At 54.4% G+C, this 12,594-nt stretch overlaps 1 long non-coding RNA gene across 2 annotated transcripts; it reads right to left on the bottom strand.

Annotated features, from left to right (window-relative positions):
- Positions 1 to 2,923: 2,923 nt before the first annotated feature.
- Positions 2,924 to 9,286, bottom strand: LOC113923518. Of its 2 annotated transcripts, none has more exons than XR_003520350.2 (4): positions 8,258 to 9,286; positions 5,813 to 6,018; positions 4,885 to 5,049; positions 2,924 to 4,218 (listed from the first exon to the last, which is right to left on the bottom strand). It is a non-coding gene; the product is annotated as an uncharacterized LOC113923518 (long non-coding RNA). The 2 variants fall into 2 exon arrangements; XR_003520349.2 differs by having other exon boundaries at positions 9,027 to 9,286.
- Positions 9,287 to 12,594: the final 3,308 nt, after the last annotated feature.

Genomic DNA, 12,594 nt, shown 5'->3' with positions numbered 1-12,594 from the left:
GGACAGTTCGGGAAGGTGAGTGAAAGGTGAGGCCTCGGGAGTGGAGAGATGGCATTTCCACATTGGTTGCTGCCGCTTGCCGCCTGTGTCGCCTAAGGAATGTCGCTTACCGGGGTCTGTGAAATGGGCACAGTGGGCTCGCCTCACGGGATGGGTCAGGCAGAGCGCCTCCCTCCGGGGCCCAGGCTCCAGCTGCCATGGGCCGCCGTGGTTTCCCCTGCGCGCTTGTGGGCACGTGTGGGCCCCAGAGGGATGGGGGACCGCAACCGGGCAGCCCAGGCGATGGGCGATGGAGACTCTGAGTTCTCAGTGGAAGGTTCCCGCCGGGGTGAGAAGGGGAGAGGCGTCAGGTCCGCCATCACACGTCCCGGAAGCCGCACCAGAGGCCTCAGAAGAGGGCCGGCCAGCTAAGCGCCTCTCGGTTTTTTGTTCAACATTTTACTCGTTTATTTGAGAGATTTTATTTCTTCATTTGAAAGAGAGAGAGAGAGAGAGTGCCTGCACAGGGGCCAGGGGCAGAGGGAGAGAGAATCTCAAGCAGACTCCCCACTGACTGGGGCTCGATCTCACCACCCTGAGATCACGAGCTGAGCCAAATTCAAGAGTTGGACGCTAAACCAGCTGAGCCACCCAGGCACCCCTCCCCTCTCGATTTTAAGTGTTGCCCTCCGCACAGCCACATGCCAGGAGCGAGGCACGGTGCGAGCGGGGCCCACGTCTCTCCAGCAGGAGACAAGGGGACAACAGCCACTGGAAGGGCTGGCAGGGAGGGGGTGGGCAGGACACAGCCGCAGAGTGACGTCACTACGCATGTGGGTCAGCTCTTAGGAGGTGGTAAGTAAGTGTTTAAGGCTCACTGTGGAGCCGCAGTTATGTGCCCCCAACCCCCAAAAACTTCGTGCTGAGGTCCTAACACCCAATACCGCAGGATGTGACTCTATTGGGAGATAAGATCTTTAAACAGATGAATAAGTTAAAATGGGCTCACTGGGGTGGGCTCTAATCCAATATGACTAGTGTTCTTATAAGAAAAGGACATTAGGACAGAGACGCAAGTCCAGAAGACTGGACGAAGACGCGGGGAGAAGGCCGCCGTCTACACACCAAGGAGGGAGGCCTCTGAAGGAGCCAACCCTGCCAGCACCCTGATCTCTGACTCTGAGCCTTCAGAATTATGAGGAAACAAACTCCTGTTGATAAGCCGCCTAGTCTGTGGTACTTTTCTTGGCTGACCTAGCAAAACCATGCAGATTTTGGTACCGGGACATGGTTGCTAAGTAACAAATACCTAAAAAGTATGCGAGTGGCTTCGGAACTAGATAATGTGTAGAAGCTGGAAGAGTTTTGAGGAGAATGTTAGAAAAAGCCTAGATTGCCTTGAAGAAACTGTTGGTGGAAATGCAGACATGAAAGACAATTCTTCTGAGGGCTCCTCGGGAAAAGAGGAGAAATGGTGTGTAACATCCCCAACAGGCTGCTGCTGGAATATGGCTAAAGGTGCTCCTGACGAGTTCTCGGCCGTGAGGGACCAGCGATTGGAAACTGGAGGAAGGCCGTCCTCGTCAAAAAGTGGCACTGAACTTGGTTGAAGTGTGTTCTAGTGTTTTGTGGACAGAACTAGTGAGTGATCAGCGTGGTGCCTCGCTGGGGAGGTTTCCAAGCAAATGGAGGCACGGCCTCGTTTCTCCTTGCTATTTGTAGTCAAATGGGAGAGGAAAGAGACAAATTGAAAAAGAAATCAGAACTTGAAGAGCTGGGAAATTCTCAGCCTGTCTACACTTTGAAAAATGGGAAAGAGATTATGGGTGTCACTTAAGGATCCCATCAGCCTTCTCCACAGAAGCCAGGAATGGAGATGAGCTTATGCAGGGAGGATCCGCGAAGAGCTTTCCGTCGGACGGCTTGGACCCATCAGCCCCGTCCCATGTGGTGTAGGAATTTTGTAGCAGCAGAAATGCCAGCTTAGACCAAGGGGACCAGAGAGGAGATAAAACGAAGGAAGGCTGGTGGGCTTCTGGGATCCTGCCGGACAGCACAGCAGGACCATCGAGCTGGGAGCACGCCTTCTCCTTTAGGCAAGACAAGAATGACCTTGGGGCGCCTGGGGGGCTCAGTCGTTGGGCAGCTGCCTTCGGCTCGGGTCACGATCCCGGGGTCCTGGGATCGAGCCCCGCACCGGGCTCCCTGCTCCGCGGGAAGCCTGCTTCTCCCTCTCCCACTCCCCCTGCTTGTGTTCCCTCTCTCGCTGTGTCTCTCTCTGTCAAATACATAAATAAAATCTTTTTTTTTTTTAAAGACTTCATTTATTTGACAGAGAGAGAGAGCACAAGCTGGGGGATCGGCAAGTGGAGGGAGAGGGAGAAGCAGGCTTCCTGCAGAGCAGGGAGCCCGGTGCGGGCCTCGATCCCAGGACCCTGGGATCATGACCTGAGCTGAAGGCAGACGCTTAACCATCTGAGCCACCCAGGCGCCCCATGAATAAAATCTTAAAAAAAAAAAAAAAAAGACAAGAATGACCCTGAGGGCAGTCCAGAGGTCACAGGGCTGCCACTGCCACAGTGGCCCCAGGGCACGGGCCCGGAGGGACAGAGCTGGCTCGTCAGGGGCACTATCCTGGCTGGCCCAGAAGGCAGAGCAGAGAGCCAAAGAGGATTATTCTTGAGCCTTAAAATGTAATGGAATTTGCCCTGGTAGGTTTCAGACTTGCTTAGGACCGTCACCTCTTTCTTTCTTCCAGCTTCTCCCTTTGGGATTGGGATGTCTAGCCTAGGCCTGGCCCACCATTATATTTTGGAAGCAGACAGCTAAGTGCAAGAGCACCTGGCCTGGGGGGTCCCCGACAGACCAGGTCCAGCTACTCACCGCTGACCAAACCCAAAGGCAGAGACACAAGAAGTCCAAAGGGGGTGACACAAGAAAGGGATTTATTCCAGTGAGGCCAACACCAGCAAGACAGCGCACTCGCGTCTCAAAGACTGTCTTCGAAGCACGGAAAGTACTTCTGAGTTTCTGTCAGGAGAATGCGGGACCGAGGTCGGTGGGACCAGGCAGCGGGGCGTGGCGGTCGGGCATCGCTGTCTGGCTGGTGGGCTTCTGGCGGCCGGTCCCGCGGGGTCTTGCTGGCTCCCGGCAGCCCCGCCTGCGCCAGAGGTGGTTTCCGTTTCGGGCCCGGGATGCTTGCCCGCCTTAAGAGATAAGCTGGAAAGAATTTACTTAGTACAGACTGAGGTCAAAATGGAGGTGGTTGAAGTCCTCTTTCAACTGGTTGTCTGGTTCAAGACAACAGCTGGAGATGGTCGAGAGTAACCTTACCTCTCGTTCGCATGTACCTGCTTTATGTTTGGATGAGCGTTTGGACCTTACAGTCAGTGCTGGAATGGGTCCAGACCTGTGGGGCTGTTGGGATGGGGTGAATGTATTTTGCGTATAAGAAGGACGTAATTTGGGGGATCATAAAGCAGAGTATCATATCCCTCCCCAGAGTGAACTGTGCCCCCCACCCCCACCCCATTCATTTGTTGCAGTGCTAACTCCCAGCACATCAGAATGTGACTGTGTTTGGAGACAGGGTCTTTAAGGTTAAATGAGGTCTTTGGGGAGGGCCCTGATCCAATGGGACTGGCGTCCTTATAAGAAGAGATCAGGACACACACACACACACACACACACACACAGAGGGACTTTCTGTTGCTTAAGCCCCTCAGTGTGGGGTACTTCGTGATCGCTGCGGCCTTATAAACTCATACAAAGGCCGGTGCCCTCAGGAATCCCCAGATCCCCACGCACAGCTCGGTTCAGCCTCCTGCCAGCTCCAAACCAGATGGGCACAGAGACAGTAGGCCGGAGCCCATCCCTGGGGGTGGCCTTCACAGGATGGGGCCTCCGAGGTCACATCAGAGGGTGAGCTTCCCAGCATTCCGGACCTCCTTCCAGCACTCCTACCCCGTGTGCTCGGGCACCGGTTGGGGGGCGTGAGTAGGCTGCCGCTTTGTACGGTGAGAGCTCCTGCTTATGGAGGGCCTGCAGTCGGCCAGAAACCGTGCTCGCTGCTCCATGAATGATCTCATTCAGCGGTCACTTCCACCTTGTCACCCAGTGCACCAAGTGGGGCTGTGTTAAGCCATGTTCACAGCTTGTGGTCAGCAGAACCGAAACCCAGCTGTCCGTATGACGCTGGCAAGTCTCAAACCTTGCGGCATATTGCAGTTCCTTTGGGAGCTGAGAAACAAAAAAACCCCAAAGCGGTGACCCACACCAACCCCAGAGCAATGGGGCTAAGCCGCAGGGCGTCCGCGGAGCTCCCCAGGGGATGCTAGCGTGCAGCCAGGCTGCGAACCAGACTTCGGGATCACCTGGGGGGCTTATGGGAATGGATATCTGCGCCCACCGCCCGAGTTTCCGATTCTGGAGATCTGGGGTGCGACCCGAGAATTTATGTTTCTAGGGAGCCCCCAAGTCTCTGGTCCAGAGACCGCACTTGAAGGAACGAGGCACTTGGTCAGTTAATTTAAAAGTCTGCTGCTGAGTCCCAGCACAGCGTTTGAGAAGGCGTAAGGTGGTGTTCAGGCTGTGGATTCCCGGGCCAGACCGCTGCCTGGCCAGCTTCCGTGAGCTTGAACTTGGAATTGTATGATCCCAGGTTAAGTGTTCTAACCTGGGCTAAGTGTGCTCTGTTTTCTCGTCGGTAAAATGGGGATATGATATGAATGGAGTTGTACAAGCAAGATAGTGGGGTTCTCCTACTTTGCTTACACTCTGACCTGCTTCGTCAGAAAACCATTTTCCCCCGTCTGCAGCAAAAAGGGATTTAATATCACGGATCTTCGCTTTGTGATTTCAATTTGGAATCCTTGGGTTCAGAAGCCTGTGAGTGACAGAACTTACCTTGAAAATCAAAGTAGAGGATCAAAGAATAAGAGGGGCATAAAGCCTTCAAATATGGACGGTGAGAGCTTCATGGGAGCGAAGAATCAGGTCCTGAGCTGAGCGCTAATCCAGAAGATCGAATCCCGTTTGGCCCCTGAGCTCCGGGCTGGGACAGGCCGGCTCCTTTCTCAACGTCAGAAAAAGGTTTGTTATTAAACACACACCCCTCTAACTAGCTCCGTTCTTTTCTTCTTGGATCAGGGATTTGGAGACAAATAAAATGACAGAGACTGGCCTAACTTCCCCCACCTCCCTGGAAGGGGAAGGAAATAGAACCCAGAAATGTGTCCCAGAAAGCATTCTAATACAAATTCTCCCCTTTGATCTCTACTAGGAACTTAATTGGTTTGTTCGTATCAGCTCCTTAAGGAAGTAGAAGGGCTTTGGGTCAGTTCTCTAGCAGCAATAAGGATCCGATTTAGACACCAGCTCCGGGTGGCGGCTCTCTACCTTACTCCCCAGGCAAGCTTTGCTGTCCCCACCCCCCAACACACACACACACACACTCTGCAAGCTGTCCCTTTGTTATTATAATAAAGTCCCAGCCTTTCTGCCGGCGCTCTTGGCTGCAAGGAGCTGGTGGGGAAGGCAAGGAAGTGGTTCCAGCCACGTTCAGCGAGCGGGGACACCCACTGTGTCCTCCCACTGCTAGGGACAGCAGGGCTCCTGAGAGGACCCGTGGCTCCCGCCAAGGCGGGGCGTGGGGCAGCATCGCCAGAGTGATAAACACTGTTGTCTGTCCAAAGTCTCTTTCCACAACGACAGTTTTGGGGAAAGAGCTGCTCAGGCTGGCAGCTCCAGGCTCACGCACCTGACCCGAATTCCATCAGCCACACCAATCGCTCTCAATCTCTCTCTCTCTCTCCCCCCCCCCCCCCGCAATCACCCATTTTTTTCTCCTTTCTCTTTCACGGCTGTCCTTTTCTTTCAGCCAGCTTGGCCCAAGAGGCAGAAAATCCAACTCGTGGAAGACTTCTCCCCTTTCAGAAGCCCGTTCAGGCAGAGACGGTCTCTGGCACGTCGGTGAGTCAGGGACACAGCCTGCCTTCTGGTGGCCGGGGTCCAAAGCCAGCGCCGGTGCGGAGAGGTTGCCTGGTGATGGAATTGAGAGATTTCAAAAGGCCCCCTTCTCCAAACTAGCACCACCTGTCACTGTCACACCACCTGCAGGTTATCATTACAATCATTTGTCCCGTGGAGGCAAGTGTCTTCAGAGGAGAGAGGATAGCCTCACAGGCAGCCAGAGGGGGGCAGGCACCTGCAAGGAAGCCAGGTCCACCGTCCGGGGTGGGCGGGGCGGTGGGGATCCTTACAGACAAGCTCCCCAAGCTTGGCCCAGGGCACTTTCTTTTTTGTTGTTTTCCTTTTTCTTTTCTTTTTTTTTTTCTTAGAGAGGGGGAGGGACAAAGTGGGGAGAGGGGCAGTGGGAGAGGGAGAGAATCTTAAGCAGGCTCTACCCAACACGGGGCTCGATCGCAAGACCCTGAGATCCTGACCCGAGCCGAAGGCAGATGCTTCACTGACTGAGCCCCCCAGGCGCCCCCCATGGCTCTTTCTGCTGTTTCACTGTCAGTGTGGGAATGAAGACCAACCCCTCCACCCCACCGCCCCGCCCTTCCCGCGCCAGCTCATAAATGCTTTTCCCTAAGACATCTTGTATTAAGTCATTTTCCTCCTAGGAAAACACATGGATTCTCACTGCACACAAGGTTAAACCAAACGCCATGCTGCCAACCGGACTAATGGGCTCTGAGCACCTCGCGGACTCTGAGGACACAGGTCGGTTTTGAGACTGGGACAAGAAATAGGGGGCACCCGGATGAGGTTGGGGGTACCGTGAGCGGCATGAAGCACCCTGAAGGAGATCCACAGAGAGGTGAGACGCTAAGCGGAAGGGGCCCGGGGAAGGACCCGCTGGGGCGGAGCCCTGCTCCGTGCTCCCACAGACTGCAGCCCTGTTAACTTCCTCAGCCTGGGGGACACCCTGGTCACTGCGGCCACTGAAGGAAGGAGACAGATCCGCGATTCCGAGGGGGCTCCCACTACTGCCAGGAGCCTTCACAACCACGAGGTCACTTCCCAGCCTGCAAATCACTTCACGCAAGGAAGTGCCCGCTGAGGTGGGCTCCCTGCCCTGTCGGGTCACCAAGTCTGATCTCTTCTGTCACCCTGTGCCCTCTGAAGAGCAGGCTTTCCCATGAGGAAACACCCACAAATTCCTACGTGAACAACATCCCTGCCCACCAATCTTGCTTGGCCCTTCCAGAAAGTCTTCCCATAGATCTGCCTCCCATATTACTGTGGGCACATAGGTAAAGCTGTTTTCAGGAAAGGCGGGTGCCCTCCAGGCCCTGTCCTGCCCCTTGATGTCTGGGGAGACGCCTGAAGAGTGGCTGGAACGGCCGTGTTGGCTGAGGGAATGCGAGCGGGGAGTGACCCAGCTGTGAACAGCAGCCCCCCCCGCCCCCCCGCCCCGGGGAACGTGAGTCCAGTTCAAAACGGGCTCTGCCTGTCCTCAGCAGGATCCTTCTCACGCCGGCCGCCAGCCAGGGCTGACCCACAGACCAGGAAGAAAGAAGGAAGAAAGGTTAGTTCAGTAAGGGCCAGGTGGCCTGGGTGATGATCATCAGGCAAGCTTGCTGGGAACCTAAGATACCGTTATGCTAAAAAGTATTATACTCTGAATGAAAAATGCACTTTGGGACACAGAGTAATATCAAATGACACCTGCTTGGCGTTTGGCGTAGACTCAAGAAGGGCCACCCGCGGATATTAGGCCCCAATCCCTGGTATCTGAGCCCCGAGCCCACAGGGTGGGGCCTCAAGCCCCAGAGGGTTCTCCCAGACCCTCAGGCCTAACGGAATCTGCCCCGCTGGGTGTCCAAACTGCTTGGGACTGGTGACCCATTTTCCCTCATTGTGCCCCCATTCAGAATGGCAATCTTAAAACTGTTATTCTGGGGCGCCTGGGTGGCTCAGATGGTTAAGCGTCTGCCTTCGGCTCGGGTCATGATCCCGGGGTCCTGGGATCGAGTCCCGCATCGGGCTCCCTGCTCCTTGGGAGCCTGCTTCTCCCTCTGCTTCTCTCTCTCTCTCCTCCTCTGTCTCTCATGAATAAATAACTAAAATCTTAAAAAAAAAAAAAAAAAAACTGTTATTCTGTGCCTGCCCACTATTTGTGTTTTGGGACTAGATAACTTTTCTAGTTTCACAGGCCCAGAGATAGAGAGGCATCTCCCCCCAGGATGGCGCGTCTCCAGAGGCTCACAGATACCCAGTTTAGATGCTGTGATTTGGAACTTTTGGTGAGATGGAGATGAGATTTCTCGACCTGAGTTGAAGCTGTCATGGGTTGAACCTCTCAGGGATGTGGGTGACTATATTTTGCACGTAGGGTAGACGGGACTCTTCGGCAGCCGGAGGACGGACCACGGCCGGCTGAATAACGACCGCCCAGTGATCTTAAGTCCTAATCCCTGGAGCCTATACATGAGGGCAAAGTCCTTGCGGTTGTGACTAACGCAAGGATGCTGATGTGGAGAGACGATCCGAGCTGGTCCGAGGGGAGCCTCAATCCAATCACCAGCGTCCTTACGAAGGAGAGGTGGAGGGAAATTGAACACACACGGAATAGAAGTCCGTGAGAAGGCGGAGTGACGTGCCCGCCAGCAGCCACCAGAAGTCACGGGAGGCAAGGAATGGACTCTCCCCAGAGCCCCTGCAGGGAGCACGGCCCTGCCGACACCCCGGCTGCAGACTGCTGGCCTCCGGGATTGTGAGTGACTACGTTTCTGTTGTGTGAAGCCACCAAGCTGTTGGTCCTTGGTTATAGCAGCCCTGGGCGTGAAGGCAGTGCTTTGCAGAGCATGCTCAGACTCTGTCTGCCGCCCTTGATGATGCAGATGAACTGCTCAGCAGCATCCCGCACCTGGAAAGCGCTCCACTGTGGGGCAATAGGACTAGACCCTTACAGTCCACCCCCTGACATAGGACCATCTTCTTTGCATAGAAGATGAAGCATCCCAGGCTCAAGGCTGTAGCAAATAAACGGGGCCTGGACTGGAATCCAGAAGTCCTGGCCCCACTGGCACAGCTCTTACCGCACGAGAGCTTCCTTCCTCCTGCACGTCCGTGGCCTGCGCTGGGGTGCCCGGGGCCTGCCTCCACTTCCCTCAGGGCAGGCTCGGCCGGAGGGGAACATGCGAGAGGTAGGCAAAGGGCTGGAGGTGCCGGCCCTGCTCACAGCCGCCCTGGCAGGGCCGGCGGGTGTGGGGGGGTGTCCCACGGAGGGCCGGTCTGCCTTCCGCGTCCTTCCACACTGTCCCCCGTGTCTCTACGTCCCGGCGAAGGCACCGCCTGACCCCACCGGCCGCACTGAGCGGGCTTGGATTAGGACACAGATAAACTCCGACGGGCCCCACGCAGGTGCTTCCCCGGAGACCGTGCCCCCGGTCACGTGGGTTTGCCATTTGCGAAGTTCTTCTAGAATCTCATTTCGGTCGATGCCCCTGCCCCCCACAAGCACAGGGAGGAACTAGAACTAATTTCCTCAAATCTGACGCACCGAAGGCGGTCTCCACGCGGACCTTGGCGTGTGCATTTGGAGGGGACAAAGAGATGCTCGAGCGTGACCTGTCCCCAAGCTCTTGCCCTTCCCATTAAAACATGCTCCCTCTGCTCCCCTGCCAGGCCAGCCCCACGGGCATCGTGCGCCGGGTACCCGTCAGCACTGAATTTATTGAGGAACCCCTAAATGTCCCCAGCGGCCCTGAAATCCCAGCCACAGCCGCTTTCTGTCGCTGCTGTGACAAACCGCCTCAAAGCCCGCGGCTTGGACGATGCGAAGGTTGTGTCTTACAGTCCGGAGGTCAGAAGCCGGACGCGGGGACCGCTGGGCTAAAATCAGGGTGCCCACAGGACTGTGCCCCTTTCTGGAGGCTCTGGGGGAGGATTCGGCAGCCACGTCTTTCCCAGCTTCTAGAGCTTGTACGTACCCCTCGACTTACAGCCCCTTCCATCTTCAGCGGCTGCAACCCTGCGTCTCCTACCCTTCTCCCTCCCCGGTGAACACACTTGGGAAAGAAAGTGTCTCACTTACAAGACGCTTGTGATGCCACCAGCTCCCCTGGATTATCCAGAATAATCTAGCTCCTGATCCCCCCGCCCAGCTGACTAGCAACCCGGACTCCATCTGGAACTTAAATTCCCGTTTGCCACAGGAAGCGACACGTTCCCAGGTCCTAGGGATAGCCCTCTTTGAGGGTCATTATGCTTTCTACTTACTGTTCCTTCTGTTAAGACACCGTGTCTTTTTTTTTTTAAGATTTTATTTATTCATTTATTTATTTGTTTAGAGCGTGTGAGCAGGGGGGAGGGGCAGAGGGAGAGAGAATCTCAAGCAGACTCCCCGTCTGAGCACAGAGCAGACTGGGGGCTCGATCTCTCAACCCTGAGATCATGACCTGAGCCGAAATCCAGAGTCGGGACGCTTAACCCACTGAGCCACCCAGGCGCCCCGAGACACTGTGTCTCAATAGGCATGGCTAAAGGGAGGTGTCCCCTGGGAGGGCTGACACACTCACTGCCCACGCACATTGGCCCACTGGTCACGGGAGGGTGCTGGCAACAGAACCGTGAGAGACTGGGACCCTGGAAGGGTTGCAGAGGGCAGGGGGCCTAACTCGTCACAGATGGTAGACTCTCTGTAAATCTGAAGAACCCTATGGACCTTTTTCCCAGAAACAGAAAAATCGCATGTACATTCACAGAACAACACTCTTTTATAGCTGCACCGCACCCCCCATGCCTGCCCTGTCACTAAAAACAAAGGAAAACATTTTCCTGCCATGACCTGTCATCACTAGGTCTTAATGGACCTTCTTGACCCTTGCCAACCACTGCCAGCCCGTTCGTTCACCTCACTCCTCCCTGGGCCCTGCTCGGCGTCCCTGAAGTCCTAGCTTTCAACTGCCCCGGCCTCCCGGAATGTTCTTTCAGGTTTCCATAGCTCTTTGCACAGAACTGTCCGCTCCGTAAAGGGTGGCTCCCTATGTCTACGCCTCCCTCCTCCCGGCTGCTGGGGAGGTGGGGCCCAGGGTCTCACTGATCTTCCCAAACTGACAACCAGGAAATAGTTAAAACCCGCCTCCTTGATTTATGCAAGATTCTTCTGGAAAGACTGGCTGAAAGAATTAAAATGAATGATAGCAATTAACTCTTTCACATTAAACCATTAACGGAAGACAGTTTATCTATCAACCTCGGAGGGGTGGGGGCTTTTCTCTTCCCTCAGAGATGCTTAGAAGACAAAGCACAGACTTTCTAAGGTGTGAGTGCTGGAGGGAAGACCCCTCTGGGCTGGGGGGGGCTTTCAGAGTCTCTCAGATCCCATAGGGCCTGCAGTCTACACCCCTGGGGCCCCTTCCGGCAGGAGCAGAGAAAGGATTTGTTGCTTCCGACACCTTCCTATTTCAGTGCTAATCATCAGATCATGGGGAGACCCTGAGAGGTCCCCACACCTGTGCTGCCGGTTCTAGGCAAGATTAATGTGGACGATTCTGGAAAGCTCACTGTTTGTTTGCCCTTGTACAAACAAACAAAAACATCGAGGCAGGACCCTCCAGCAGCAAAAAGATTACAACTCGCGGAAAGCTCAGATGATGGCATTTTTAGCAATAAAGTATTTTTATAAATTAAGGTCCGCACATTGTGTTTTTAGACAATACTGTTGCATACGTAATGGACTCCAGTCTAGTGTAAACATAACGTGTGTCTGCCCTGGGACACCAAAACACCGATTCAACTCACTTGTGGTACTCGCTCTATGGTGGTTGTCCCGGAAGAGAACCCGCCAGATCTCCGAGGTATGCCCGTAGAAGTGCGATCCTGACATATTTGCTTTCTCTGTGTCCAGCTTATTTCACTCAACATAATGTCCTCAGGGTTCCTCCACGTGGTCACCTGGGGCAGAGTTTTCTTCTCTTTAAAGATTGAATAATATCCCATCTTACGTATAGCCCACATTTTCTTTACCTACCCATCTGCTGGTGGACACTTGGGTCGTTCCACATCTTGGCTACCGTGCCTAACGTGGCAAATGAACGTGGGGGCATGAATCCTTGAAGACCCTGATTCAGTTCTCTTGAATAAATACCCAGAAGTAATTGCTGCATCAGTTGGTCATTCTGTTTTTAATTTTGCCGAAGAAGACATACAAATAACCAACAGGTATATGAAAAAATGCCAAGAGCACTCATCATCAGGGAAGTACAACTCAAAACCACAATGGGATGTCATTTCCCACCTGTCAGGATGGCTATTGTCAAAACAAGAAGACACAGCAAGTGTCATGGAGCATGGGAGAAACTGGAACCCTTGCACACCTTGCGTGAGAACGCAAAATGGTGCAGCCGCCGTGGGAAACAGCCCGGAGGCTCCTCTGTTTTCTACTCTGGGGGTCAGTGCAGCTTGAACCATAAGATCTATTAAAACCTTTTGGTTTGACTTGGAGGTGATCCCTCTTCTAAATCACTTGGACACCTCCGGCCTGCTTTGGGCCCTCTGGGTGTGCTCTATCCACCTCCATAAAATCTACCATGTTTTGAGCACCCACCCTTGTGCTGAGACACTTGCATACATGAGCAAATCTGAGCAGAAAGTGACCCTTGT

Source organism: Zalophus californianus, chromosome 15, assembly GCF_009762305.2.
Source record: "Zalophus californianus isolate mZalCal1 chromosome 15, mZalCal1.pri.v2, whole genome shotgun sequence".
In the NCBI taxonomy this organism is placed as follows: Eukaryota; Metazoa; Chordata; class Mammalia; order Carnivora; family Otariidae; genus Zalophus; species Zalophus californianus.
The sequence above is the reverse complement of the archived record's forward strand: the minus strand, read 5'-3'. Positions and strand labels throughout refer to the sequence as shown.